A 14,053-nucleotide genomic window follows, 5' to 3' on the forward strand; every position below is an offset into this window, starting at 1 on the left:
GCCGCGGCGGCCCCAGGCCCGGGGCGCCAGCTGCCAGGCGGGGCGTGCGCGTCGGGGGGAGGGGGTGGCCGGGAGTCGGCGCTGGGCCGGGGGAGGGGAGGGAGCGAGGGCGGCGGGGCCGCGGGGGGGGGGGGGGGGGGGGGGGGGGAGAGGGATGTCCCGCCCTTGGGGAAGCCGGGGGAGGGGGCAGGCGCGCCGTTGACCGGAGGGAGGGCGTGCGGGCCCAGAGGAAAAGCCCCGAAGACCTGGAAGATGGAGGAGGTCGCTGCGGCCGAGGGGGCGGGGGCCCCTCGCCTCCCTCCCGCGGGGTCACCTTGGCCAGGCCCCCCGCGGCCCCGGGCTGCGGGGAGGGCGGCAGGAATGCCTCTCCGCAGGCCCTGATTTCTCCGCCCAACCCAGTTCCAGGAACGCGCGGGCAGCGCCGGGCGGGCAGAGGCCCCGGCTCCGGATTCGGGGAGGCGCAAGCCAGGGTTCGAGGCCGGGATCAGACACTCCCTCCAGGTCCCGGGTTGGTCCCCGCCCGTGGAATTAGGACGAGGTCCGGCCGGGAGCAGTCCGGGCTTCCGCTCGGCCCCAGGCTTGGTCCCAGGAGCTGGGACAACCTGCGTCCCTAGCCTGAGCTCTGCCGGGGTCTTTGGTCTCGCCCGGCGCGGCGCCCAAGCTTAGGAGGTGGAAGGAGTGGATGACGGCGCGTGCTAAAGCCCAGCACCCGCCTAAACTGTCTTTTCCTGAAGCTTATCCCGGGCTCGCGTTCTTGAGTGTGTCGTGTTTGGGCCAATCTGGAGCCCCTGCCCAGTTACCTTCTCGCTGCTCTGCTGTCGGGTCGCAATCTTGGTTCAAAAACAGTCCTCCTGCTATTGGCCAGCCCTGCAGCCTCACGGTTGGCCTTGAGTCCAGGAGAGGAAAAGCATCTTGTAGGTGAGGCATCTGACTCCCCGTGTAACTTTGTCCTCTTGTGTGCATTTGATGCCGCTGTCCCTGGCAGAGCAGAGGCCGGTGGGTCTCCTGGCACAGTTCTTGGCACATAGTAGGTGCTCAAGGCATTGCACGATGGACACAGGACAGGTGCTCATTACATGTTAAGCCAATGTACATGTTGCATAAATGGACACAGAATTCCTGCTCTTAAATTGTTGCATGGACGCACAGTAGATGCTTATTATATTTTGGGCAAATGGATACATGGTTGGTGCTTATGATGGTGGAATGAATGGCCACATACTAGGTACTCATGACCTACATGAATACACCAGAGTAGGTGCTCATGAACTTGTTGGGCGATACACGAAAGACATGTAGGCCTGGAAAGGAGCGATTTGGAGGTGACCTCTCCTGCCCCCACCCCGCCCCGACTTCTCTCCTGCGGATAATGTGGAGTGAGACCAGGTTAAACATTAGCCGGCAGATGGGCCTGGGGGCAGGCCAGCTTTGGGACCTAGCACCTTCCAGGAGGGGGCTGCTAAGGGCCGACTCTCCGGGTCCGCGCGGTGTGTGGGGCGGGGCAGGGGCTGAGGGCCGCAGAGCGCCCCCTCCCGGCTTCTGGAATCTCGACGATTCAGCCTGCAGCGCGGCCCTGCGGCTGGCGGCAAAGCGTAGTCAAACCTCCGTAGGTCCGCCTCCAGCCCTGGGGGAATCTAGGTATACTGAAAAAAGGTGTGCAAGGGGCTACTTTTATCTGTTAATAATGCTTATGGCGTGCCCGCAGGGTGCCAGGCAGTGCGCGACAGTGGAGACGAGAGCGAACCACCCCAGCTGCCCTCGCCCTTGTGGGTCTTTTTTTTTTTTTAATTTTATTTATTTATTTATTTGACAGATAGAAATCACAAGTAGGCAGAGAGGCAGGCAGAGAGAGGAGGAAGCAGACTCCCCGCGGAGCAGAGAGCCCGATGCGGGGCTCGATCCCAGGACCCCGAGATCATGACCCGAGCCAAAGGCAGAGGCCCTAACCCGCTGAGCCACCCAGGCGCTCCGCCCTTGTGGGTCTTACAAACAGTCCAGTCGGACCTGAAATCAGTAACCGGGGAAATCCAACGACCTCCGTGCCGTGAGGGACACTGGACCGTAAGAAACCTTTACAGGGCTGCCTCCGTGGCTCAGTGGTTAAGCCTCTGCCTTCGGATCATGATCTCAGGGTCCTGGGATAGAGCCCCCAATCGGGCTCTCTGCTCAGCAGGGAGCCTGCTTTCCCCTCTCTTTCTGCCTGCTTCTTTGCCTACTTGTGATCTCTCTGTGTCAAATGAATAAATAAAATCTTAAAAAAAAAAAGGGGGGGGGGAGAAAGAAACCTTTACAGTTGGAGGGCCTTTCTCATTGTTTTTCTTCACACACTTGTTTTCAAGGACCAGCAGGTTGCTCCCAGGTGAGAACTCTGTGTTGGGATTCCCACCTTGGGATGATGACTAGTATCTCCTTTCTAAGGCTGTTGTGAAGATGAAATGAGATACATTCTTTTTAAAAAATATTTTATTTATTTATTTGAGAGAGACAGAGAGCACAAGCAGGAGGAGCAGAGGGTAAGGCACAGGGAGAGGGAAAAGCAGACTCCCCACTGAGCAGGGTACCCTGGGGGGTGTGTGTGTGCTGCTGAGCAGGAAACCCTACCTGAGGGGGAGGAGGGGGCTTGATCCCGGATCTGGAGATCCAGACCTGAACTGAAGTCAGATGCTTAAGGGACTGAGCTACCCAGGTACCCCAAATGAAGTGCATTCTTAACACATACTAGCCATCACTACCTGGTGTCCACAATTCCAGGACCCAGATGGACTCCCTTAGCTGCAGATAAACCCCTAAATTTGGCTTTTGCAAATCTAGCAAGAGTGAGGAACTATATAATCTTGCTGGAGTTGACCCAACCAGAAACCCACAATTCTCAGCCAGACCAGTTCTTTATACCAGAATTTGTTGTTTTTGTTTTTGTTTTTGTTTTTGTTTTTGTTTTTGTTTTTTTAAGTAGGCTCCATGCCCATGATGGGGCTTGAACTCACCACCTGGAGATCAAGAGTCACATACATACTCCACCAGCTGAGTCAGCCAGGCACCCCCGGATGCTGTACTTGTATTATATTCACAATAACCCTGAGGGTGAGTCCTATTATTATTCCTATTTTACAGAGAAGGAAACTGAGGCACAGAGAAGTAACTTGGCCAAGATCTTAGAAACTAGTGAGAGGCGTAAGCCAGATTGCAGTCTCAGTTGATCTGATTCCAAAGCTTGTGTTATAACCCACTGGGGTGGGGGTTCAGGACATCTGAGAGCGCCAGGCTCCAAAGGGTTGTTTTTTTTTTTTTTTGCGTTGTGCATTTCTGGGAGGCAGCATAGCAGGCAGGCCAGGCTTGGCTTCCTCCTTCTTAGCGAAAGGTGGGTAAGGAGGGATGTCTTCCTTCCTCCCATTACCCTGGGTTTCCTCCCTCTACGAGTCCTTACTCTGAGCTCCCACACTTTGATACCTGCTCCCCCACCTTGTGTTATGGAAGGTCTCCCCTACAAGACTGTAAGTTCCCAAGTTCCCCAAAGAGTAGGACACAAGACATTTTGTCACACCCCCTCCAGGGTCCTGCCCAGTCCTGCCCAGGGCCTGTCACATAGTAAATATTTCATAAATATCGCTGCATAAATATATCTGTTATGAATGTTTGTCCCCCCATAGTCATATGTTGAAGCCCTAACCACCCCTTCCCAATGTTATACTATTTGTATATGGGCCCTTTGGTAGCTAATTGGGCTTAAATGAGGTCATGACAGTGGGGTCTCCATGATGGCATCAGTGCCCTTGTAAGAAGAGAAAGAGCTCAGAGCTTCCCTGCCTCCAGCCATGTGAGAACATCGCAAGAAGGCAGCCATCTGCGAGCAAGGAAGAGAGTCCTCACTGGGAACGGAATCGGCCAGCGCTTCGAACTCGGACTTCAGCCTCCAGAACTGTAAGAATTAATGTGTGTTGTTTAAGCTACCCAGTCTGTGCTATTTTGTTAATAGCAGCCCAAGCTAAGATAATTGCTGACAGATATATTTGGCGGGCTCAATCTGGTTCTCCTAAACCTTCAACAATAGACATATATTTATTTATTTATTTATATAGATTTTACGTTCTTTATTTTTTAAGATTTTATTTATTTATTTGACAGAGAGAGAGCACAAGCAGGGGGAGCTACAGAGGGAGAGAAAGAAGCAGACTCCCCACTGAGCAGGGAGCCTGATGTGGGGCTTGATCCCAGTACCCTGCGATCTTGACATCAGCTGAAGGCAGATGCTTAACTGACAGAGCCACCCAGGTGCCCCAGCAATAAACACTTATTAAGCATCTCCTAGGTTCCCATTCATTCAACAGATATTTATTAAGCTTTTATTGTGTGTTTATTCATCAACATTTACTGAGGGTCTACTGTGTGCACTGGGCTAGGCACTGCCATCCGTGTCTTCAAGGAAATCTCTTGGTCTGGTGGGGACCCCTCCCCTGTTATCACCCAGAGGGGGCACAAGTCCCTCATTCACACACAGGCACACTGCAAGGAGGGTGTCCTGCACAATATAGATGCTTAGTAAATGACTCGTCAATTAATGCACAAGGCTGGGTCCAGAGAAACTCAGTGGTATAAGCACAGTTACTGTCTTTCCAGAGCCTTAATCTATCCAAGGCGCTGAGAGTAAATAATACAAGACAGCATGAACTGAGCCCCATGACCTACAACGCAGATGTAGGAGAGACAACGGGAACCGGGATGGAGGAATGGCAGCAATCCCCAAACTCCAGCCCTTGACCTTAGCCAAGCCATGGGATCTCTACATGCCTTAGTGTCCCTATCTGTGAAATGGCGATCATCAGGTTTATTATGGGTTTGTGTGAGCCTCAGTGCAGAGAGCACAGGAGGGCTTCAAAAGAATGCAACAAATAGTAGCTATTGTTATTAAGGAAACCTGCAACCCACTGTGAGTGGGGGCCCAGGAACAAGGATGGAGTGACAGAGGGAGTGAGATCAGGGTGACTTATTAACCTTGAGCTGGGGCCTGGTGAGCTCTCTCCCGTTGGCTCTGGCTTGCTGTGCCTGTAGTGCTGGGGCTGACTCTGGGTGGGGTGTTTATTCTGGGAAGCAGCCCTGGCTGCTCCCTCACTCCCTGCTCCAGCGGGGAAGGAGGGCATCGAGTCAGAACCGAGTCCTGTGCTGGGCCTGGCAAGTGAGAGCCAGCCTACCTGTCCACGTGGCCGGCGCTGAGAATATCCAAGGGCCAGCTGAGTCATTCAGGTTCAGGACATGCTCTCCCCACAGGACTCACCCGACCCCCCAGGAATCCAGTGCTAGAGAACCTGAAATGCTCAGCTTTTGTAACTCTGGAGTCTGAGCCCTGGATGTCAGCATGGAGGTGAGGCTCCCAGGGTGGGGCGGGTTGGGGGGTGAGGTGACATTGGAAGTGGGGATGTCCCCGTTGGTTTCTCAGGTCCTAGAAGAGCCCCTGAGCCCCTTCATCAGGTGGCTTCATGCACGTTCACCTGTACAGTCACAGAAGCCTGGTACTTAAGCAGGGCCTAGGCTTGGCTGAATGTTGTCATCACCTTCTTGAAATTCTTTTTTTTTTTTTAAATAGATTTTACTTATTTATTTGACAGAGGGAGAGAGCACAAGCAGGCAGAGAGGCAGGCAGAGAGAGAGAGGGGGGAGGGGGAAGCAGGGTCCCTGCCGAGCAGAGAGCCTGATGCGGGGCTTGATCCCAGGACCCTAAGACCATGATATGAGCCGAAGGCAGAGGCTTTAACCCACTGAGCCACCCAGGCGCCCCACCTTCTTGAAATTCTTAATCATTTTGGAACACAGGGCCTACATTTTCTTTTTGCACTGGGTGGGGCAAATTGTGTAGCCTGTCCTGCCTTCATGCTTTGCTTTCCCCCAGTGGTAGCTTTCCCTCAAATGGGACATTCTGATACATCCTCAGCCACTCCCAGCCAGCTAGGAGGGCCTTAGGTAAGTCTGTTTCCTAAAAGGCAGTGGGGGGGGGGGGCACAGCTCCTGACCCCCTCCCCCAACCCATTGGTACCAACCTTTCTGAAAAAGCGCAAGGCCAGCAGTGTGATAATGGGTACGTCCGTCACTCAACTTTCCTGAGCTTCTGGGCCTGATAAATGTTGTACTTAACTTCAGTGGGACCGTTGAGAGGATTGAAAGAGGTAGTTGGTATAAAAGGCACAGTGCCTGGCACAGAATAAGCGGTCAATAAAATAGAACTATTATTTTGTTTTAAAAAGGAGTATTATTGGGGTGCCTGGCTGGCTAAGCCGTTAAGCGTCTGCCTTGGGCTCAGGTCATGATCCCGGGCTCCCTGCTGGGGCGGGGGGAAACTCTCCCACTCCCCTTGCCTGTGTTCCCTCTCTCCCCGTCTCTCTCTGTCAAATAAATAAATTAAATTAAATTAAAATGAGTGTTATTACCCCCGCTAAATTGGAGGAAGGTAGAAAGGGAAGGGTCTGTGCATCCCAATGGACCTGTCACAGGAAGGAGGAGCCGCCCCTCTCCTGGCCCCGCCCCCTTGCCTTCCGAGGGAGGAGACCCCCCGCCCAGAGCAGAAACGAGGGGGCGGAGGAGCGGGAGCGACACATTTTTGAGTTGTGACCAAGTGGAAACTCCCTCCCGGAGGCGGAAGCCGGGGGCGCCCCACTGGGGCCGGAGCCTCCGCTGGGGAGGGATCCGCGGCCCGGGGGCGGGGCGTCGCGGGGATCCAGGCCCCGCCCCTCATCCGCCTTATGAATATGAATAATCGACCCCGGCGAGCGGAAGTGCGAGGCGGCCCCAGCCCAGTGGCCCCGCCCCCCCGCCGCTGCCCCTCGCCCTGGGGGCGTACCCTACCCGATGACGCCCCGCCCCCCGTCCCGCGCGGGGCCTCCTTCCGGCTGGCGCGCCCGGGACATGACCTCGCGGGCGCGCGCCGGAGCCACCTTGGGGGAGGTGCCCGCGCCCCCCGCACAGGTAGGGCCACCCTTTGTCCCCGGCGCCGCCCCCCTGGAGCCCGCGTCCAGTCGCCAGCCACGGCCGGCGGTCCCCCACACCCCGCGCCCTCCTTCTCCAGCCCCGGGTCGGGCTGGCTGCCCCCAGGGCAGGTCGGCCCCGGGGCCAGGCTCCCTAGATGGGACTCCTTCACGCACTCCAGCGCTCGCACACGGGGGTGAGGGGCTGGAGGGCGTACAGTGCCGCAGAAGCCCTGCCCTCAAGGGGCTTACGTTCCAGGGCGAGAGAGGCCCTAGGGGTGAACCAGTAGACCGCCCGGGGTGTCAGAGAGTGTGAAGGCTAGGACAAAAGCCGGGGAAGAGAAGAGCGTCTATTAGGCGGCTAGGGAGGGTCCCTCAGGAGAAGCCTGGGAACAAGCCTGTGCCTGGCGTTTGACGGGGCCCTGAAGCGGGGAGGGTGAGGGGTGGCTGGAATGGAGGGAGGGGAGAATGAAAAGGATGGAGTAATGATAGTAATGGGTCAGGTGTTGATCAGGTACCGGGCAAAGTACTAGGTGCTTGATGCATATAATTTCCATCCAGCCTCCGGACAACGCAGACAGGACAGTATCATTGGCTGAGAGGTTAAATAGCTTGCCCAAGGTCATGCAGCATTGGACCCCAAGAACATTGATGTCATTGCCTGAAACACACCCAGGAGACCCAGGGTGGGGTGACCTTGCCCCAGACAGGTCCTCTACCCTGGGCCTCAGTTTCCTCCCACAGTACTAAGGGAAAGTGTGTATGGGGGGCGGGGGGTGACTGACCTCCTGGAATGAAGGATGGGCAGGCAGGGCCTTTTTGCCAATAATCAGCCCCAAAGGCAGCCTGCTGGAGTGCATACCCAGCAGTAGGAGCCCTGAACCCCAGCCTGAATTCAGTGCACAAAACAAGGGTGCAGCAGGAGCCTTTGAGTATGTCTGTTCTCCCGGGAGCCTCTCATTGTCTGGGAAGCACTTGTCACCCCTCCACGCTCTGGAGCAGGTACAAGTGGCTTCAGGGAGGGAGGGCGGAAGGCCCAGAGCCTGCTGCTTCTGGGAGTTGGGGGAGGGGGGAGCCCAGAATGGCTGAGTGCTCCCAAGCAGTAACAAAGGCGGTGCCAGGCAGGCAGGCTGTGTGTACCCGCCAGCAACTGCAGGACTAGCAGAATCACTCAACAGCCCCGTGAGCCTGGAGCAATTAAAACATACACATAAAATCTTCCCAAGTCTGCCCTGGCAAGGGGGTCTCTGACTGCTGCTGCCCAGACGGGTTGGAAGGGGCCTTAGGGTTGCCAATCTGGGTTCTGCTGGCTGTGCTGACTCCTTCTGTGCTGTGGGAATGGGGGAAATGTATTTGTGCTCCTCTGAAGATCTGCCTGTGCCTCTAATCCTAAAAAGGTCTGTGGGTTTCCAGTGGGGGCAGGGATGGTGAATCTTATGCAATCCGTCCCTTCTGCCTGACACAACTCCCCGTCTTGCCCTTTGGGCAGTGGCAGGAAATGTGGCTCTGAGGTTAGGAGTGGAACCCAGCTTTCTGTGTTCAAGCCTCAGGTCAGCAGTCAGTCAGAGATCCTGGTGGCACTGGACCACAGGGGGCACTAACTGTGGGGTGCATTTCGTAGAAGAGAAAGAGGCTGAGAGAGGTTAAGTGGTTTGCTTGAGAGTGCACAGCTGTAAAGTAGCAGGAGATGGGATCCAAGTGCAAACAGTTCCAGCTCACAAACCCTTTGGTTCAGGGAGCTGATTCATCCCAGCAGAGGGGATATACTTTTATTTGCTTGGAGACGCCCCCCCCCCCCCATACAGATACTCTGTGGAGATGTTGACCAAAGGAGACAGAGACACTTTCTGCTATTTCTGTAAACCTTTTCCCCTATTACACAGTCCTTGGGCCTTGTCCCCAGGCCTTTGGGTCTAGGCCAAATCAGTCAGTTCTTCCTCAGGGCGGGACTGGTATAGGTGGGTCCAGAGGTATTTTAGGACCCCTGGAAGAGTCATCCAGCCAGGGGCTTCCTCCTTGTGAAGACTGGGGCCTTTGGTCTTGGAGCTGGGCCCACAGGATGAAAGAGTCCCCCTGGGCACCTGGAGCCCATCTGCATGGCCTGGCCTTGAACTAAGGGGGCGGCTGGAGCTATGGCCACTGGCCAGGTGGGCTATGAGTATGGGGGTGCCCAGGTAGAGGGAGACAGGTCGTGAGACTTATGTGAATAGCATGCCAGAAGGAGAGGAGACTCGGTCCCCTCAAGTAAGCCCTGTGGGCCAGGGCTGTTGAACAGTCACTCTCTGTGCATTGTTTCATACTGAGTTGGTCCCTCCCTCCCTGCAGACTCATTGCCTCTCTGGCAACATTCTGAGTCTTAGAGCCCCAGCAGGCTCTCACACTGGGCTTGCTGGCCCAGCAAGTCTGGGGCAGAGCCCAGGGGTCTGCGTGTTTAACAGGTGGTCCTCTAACTCAACCTGGAAAACCACTGTGCTGGTCCTCCTAGCCAGGCCGCCAGGAGAAACCCCTTCCGGAGCTTTCTAGCAGAGCGGAGCCTGGCGTGTGTAATTGTTTTCCATGACTGGATTTAAGCGCATTCCAGTCTCCTTTGGAGCCCTGTCATCAGCTGAGCTTCTCCCCTGTTTAAAATAAATGATGGAGTCTCCATTGATAGCCCTGTCTCCAGCCCTCCGCTGCCAAGTTTCCCAGAAGAGCAGTCCGCCCTACATCCCCCACTTACTTCTGAGCTCCTTGTTCTGTCCTGAGCTGCCCCTCAACCAGTTCTTGGCACAGAGACCTCTCAGCTGCTTCTCCCACAGTCGGGGGTTCTGCTCACCTCCTCAGCCCTCTACGGTCTATACTGTCTTCCTGTCTGCCTGTGGCCCCTGAAAACAGGTGTTCCTTAAGTTTCCCTCCTTAGGCCATCTATTCCCTCTGATGAAGAGGCAGAAGTGAGGGGGATGCCCATCTCTGTTTGGGAGAATCCCTGGTATTTTTGCTCAGCCTCTGGGCTGTGCCAGGCTGATTTTTCTAGGGCCCAACTTGATGTCCCCCCTAGGCCAACCCATTGGAGCTCTTCCCGATAGACTCTTTGATTTGAAGGGAATCCCTTCACACCTGTCACCCTGAGGTGGTCCTGCTGGTGTGGGTTCTGTGTGGCTCTGTCCCGAGGCCACACACCCTCATGGAGGAACAGAGCGCCGGCCATTAAGGGAGTCATGTCAGGAGCCAGGCTTCCCCACCAGGAACCTCTGACTTCTTTATGCTGTCCTTGATAAAAGGATGGGTATCTCCCGTCTTTCTGATCACTGACCCGAGTTGCCAGTTGATGTTGGTTCTGGCGCCCCGGGCATGTAGCCTCAGGGTCTCCCTACCTCTCTCCTGCATGTTTAAGTTTTTCTTTTTTTTTAACTTTTTTTTTTTTTTTTTTTTAAAGGAGGTTCCATGCCCAGTGTGGGCTTTGAACTCAAGACCCTGAGATCAAGAGTTGCATGCTCTACCGACTGAGCCTGCTGGGCGCCCCTCTCCTGCATGTTTAAGGTCAGCTTTTGCAGCATCTCATGCCTGTCCTGCATTAAGGGTCGCTGGACTCCGCAGTAGCTTGCACCCTTTGCCGAGAGCCCGACACTACCCAGGAGCCTCCACTGAATGGGAAAGTCCCCCTCTGGGCCAGGTCATCTGTCACCTGCTCAGGGATGGCCTGGTATTCTCGTTAGGGGCCATGCAGCATTGGGTCAGTGCCCCTGACCAGAGTTGGGTTCTTGGTTCAGATCCCTGCTTTTGGTCTCACCAGCCTTATGACCCGACAGACTTCCTTGAGCCTGAAGCTGGCAATCATCCTGTCTCATAAGGCTCTTGTGAATATGGGTGTTACATGACCTCATCTGTAAGAGTCCTTGGCACACAATTGTGCCTGGTCTATATTTATCACATTTAATCCTCAAAACCAGGTGTATGGTCAGGTATATGGTCCCCGTTAGGCCCATTTTGTAATGGGGAAAGGAAGGCCCAGAGAAGCCAAGTGATTCACTCACCCAAGGGCACACAGCTATAAAAGAGCAGAAGTAGGATTCTGGTGCGAACCATTTCATTTCAGAACTGGAGCTTCTAACCCCTGAGCCCCCACATCGGTTCTCTTTCTCCATCTTCTGTCCATTCATTCGTTCATTCATTCACTCACCACATATTTGTGGCATGCCTAGTACTCATGGATTTGGCAGTGAACGATCAGATGAAGCTCTGCCTTCACAGAGCTTACATTTCAGTGGAGGCACAGATAGAAAGAGATGTATAGGAACTCCTGTGGAAACTTCCGTGTGGCCTCTTTTCTTCCCTGTCTGCCCTGAGGTCGTAAACCAGGACCCTCCTCCCACCTCCCCGCTTTTCCTTGTACCTGAAGCCCTCAAGTGGTAGACATTTGGCTGAATTAGACTGGATGTAGGTTTAACCCTTGTGACATGGATCATAGCAGGACCTGATGGAGGGTTTGAAGGGACTGGGGACAAGGGGTTGGGGGTTACCTTGAGCCACAGGGCAGGCTTGGTTCCGGAACTGCAAGTCAAACCCTGGGTGAGATAGCACTTTTCAGCCACAAGGATGGCTGTAACAAAAAAAAAAAAAAAAAGAAAGAAAGAAAAGAAAAGCAAAAGAAAAAGAGGGGCAGTAATAAGTATTGGGGAGTCTAGGGAGGAATTGGACCTCACACTGTGCTGGTGGCAATGTCAAATGGCAGAGCTGCTTTGGAACGGTCTGGCAGCGTCTCAGTCTAGAGACACCATCTGACCCAGCACTTCCACTCCTAAGTATCTGCCCGAGAGACGTGAAAACACAGGTCCACGCGAAAACCCACACAGGGATGCTCACGGCAGATCACAGCAGCCAAAAGGGGGAGACAACCCAGATGTCCATCGGCTGATGATGAGGTAAATAAAAATGTAGTCCATCCGTACAGTGGAGTGTTCCCGGCCACAAAAAGGAACGAAGCACTGATGCCTGTTACCACACAGACGAACCTTGGAAACGTGCTGAGTGCAAGAAGCCTGAACAAAAGGCCACGTGCTGTATGATACCACTGATTCGAAGCATCCCGCATTGGCAGATCCTTAGAGGCAGAAGGCACCCGAGTAGCAGGACTGGGGATAGGGGGATGGGGGGCTCGGGAGGAACAGTAAATGCTGATGGGGACTGGGTGTCTTGGGGTGTTGAAAATGTTCTGGATCGATTGGACACAATATGGTGAAGATTCTGGAAACTGTTGGATTGTGTGCTTTAAGATGGTAGCCTGCTACGTGGTCGGGGTTCTCTGGGCACTGCCCTGGTTCTAGGGAAATGACGGCGGAGACGTGCTCTGTAGAGATTTCAGGCTCAGCTAATGAGTCATCCCTGAGAGAGGCCCCCACCCCGGTAACCGCCCCCACCCCGCCCCCTGTCACTGGTTGTCTGTCTCAGCCCTTCTGTCTTTCTTTTATGGCTCTTCCCACCCTTGGGACTGTTTGCTCTGGCCGGGCTGAGCTCCCTGACACCAGGCGCTGGTAGGCATCGTGTTCGTGTTCGTAGTCCCAGAGCAGGTGCTCAGGTACCTGCCGAGTGGAGGGACCCGACTACGCTGCTCACAGCCGGGGCAGGTCCCGCCTGGGGTCTGGGTTCGCTGCAGGAGAGTCCGCAGAGCAGATCAGGGTGTCTCCCGGCCCCAGTGGCTTTCTTTGTCTCTCTGTTGCAGTTCCAGGAGAATGTCTCTGGAAAGGAAGCCCAACGCCCCGGTCTGGCTGGGAAGAGGCAAAAAAGGGGAGGGGAGCGGGAGTGGGGGCCGGGCGGGCCTGGGGAGGAAGTCTGCAGCCTCAGGCTGCCGAGGGTGTGGCGTCTGTGTTTGCACCTTTGGAATGCAGCTGATTCACTCCGGGGGGAGCCCTGTGCAGCCGCTGCTGCCGCCTCGGATCTGACATCTGGAGGCTGAATTCCAGGAGGAGAGAGCCAAACTCCTGCAAGCAGATGCCAACTTTGAAGGTCAAACTAAGCGGTGGAGCCGCTTTAGGAGGAGGCCCAGAGCATCCAACACTACCCCACCCCAGAATTCTGGGAGAGGTGAGACCCAGCTCCGAAAGGACCAGATCCTCTCTGGGAACAGCCTGGGCAGGGAAGCGAGAGATCTGCAGTTAGACTTGGGTTCAGAGACCAGTTAGTGAACAGTTCCTATAACTGCATGGGCCAAGGGCCTAGCTGGTCCGACACTTTGCTATGGCACGGGGACCCTGGCCTCCCTCTCCTGGCCCAGTGTCTCCTGTGTTGCTCTACTTTCCCGTCAGTGCTTCCGGAAGCCTGAGAACTCCCAGCTTGCCTCTCCTCAGGGCTCCAGCAAGCCCCTTGGCTTCTCAGGTCCCAGCTCATCTCATGCTGAGGGACAAGCCTAGCTCAGGAGCTTGCTCCAGTACAGAGCCAACACCCCTAGAACCACAGGGAGGAAGTGGGAGTGAGGGAGTCCCCCAAAGGAGCCAATGCCAGCTGGTGGGCGGAAACGGACCACACCCCCAATCTGCTAAGCCTCCTATGCAGGACCTGCTTCTGGGACACTGTGCTCAGCTTTTTTTTTTTTTTTTAATATTTTATTTATTTATTTCTCAGAGTGAACACAGGCAGAGAGAGCGCGGGCAGAGGGAGAAGCAGGCTTCCCGCTGAGCAAGGAGCTCAATGCGGGACTCGATCCCAGGACGCTGGGATCATGACCTGAGCCCAAGGCAGCTGCTTAACCAACTGAGCCACCCAGGCGTCTCTGTGCTCAGCTTTATGGCCTTTACCTACTGGGTGTCCTGCTGGCTAATTTCCTTAAGCTCTCAGAAGCTCATTTTCTTCATCTTTGAAATCTCTCAGGATTCTCTTAAGGATTGAATGAGATAGTGCGTGCAAATCCCTTGGGACCTTCCTGGCCCAGAGGAGACACAGTGCTTACTAGTTCCCTTTCTCTTCCCTTTACGTAGGTTCTAGGTTATTCTGTCTACATGTGTGTGGTCTGAAAGGGCTGTGCATGTGTGTATGTGTAGTGTGTGTGTGTGTGTGTGTGTGTGTGTGTGTGTGTGTGTGTATTCACAGCAGGCATGGCCCTTTCCCTTCTCCAAGGCATTTGTACTATC

The 14,053-nt window shown here is 54.9% G+C and overlaps 1 long non-coding RNA gene across 1 annotated transcript; it reads left to right on the forward strand.

Moving 5' to 3' along the window:
- Positions 1-3,019: 3,019 nt before the first annotated feature.
- Positions 3,020-4,149, forward strand: LOC111156169. Its single transcript, XR_002641187.1, has 3 exons — positions 3,020-3,081; positions 3,811-3,918; positions 4,123-4,149. It is a non-coding gene; the product is annotated as an uncharacterized LOC111156169 (long non-coding RNA).
- Positions 4,150-14,053: the final 9,904 nt, after the last annotated feature.

The sequence above is a fragment of the Enhydra lutris genome, unplaced genomic scaffold, assembly GCF_002288905.1.
Source record: "Enhydra lutris kenyoni isolate GAN:26980312 unplaced genomic scaffold, ASM228890v2 scaffoldscaffold45, whole genome shotgun sequence".
NCBI classification, from domain to species: Eukaryota; Metazoa; Chordata; class Mammalia; order Carnivora; family Mustelidae; genus Enhydra; species Enhydra lutris.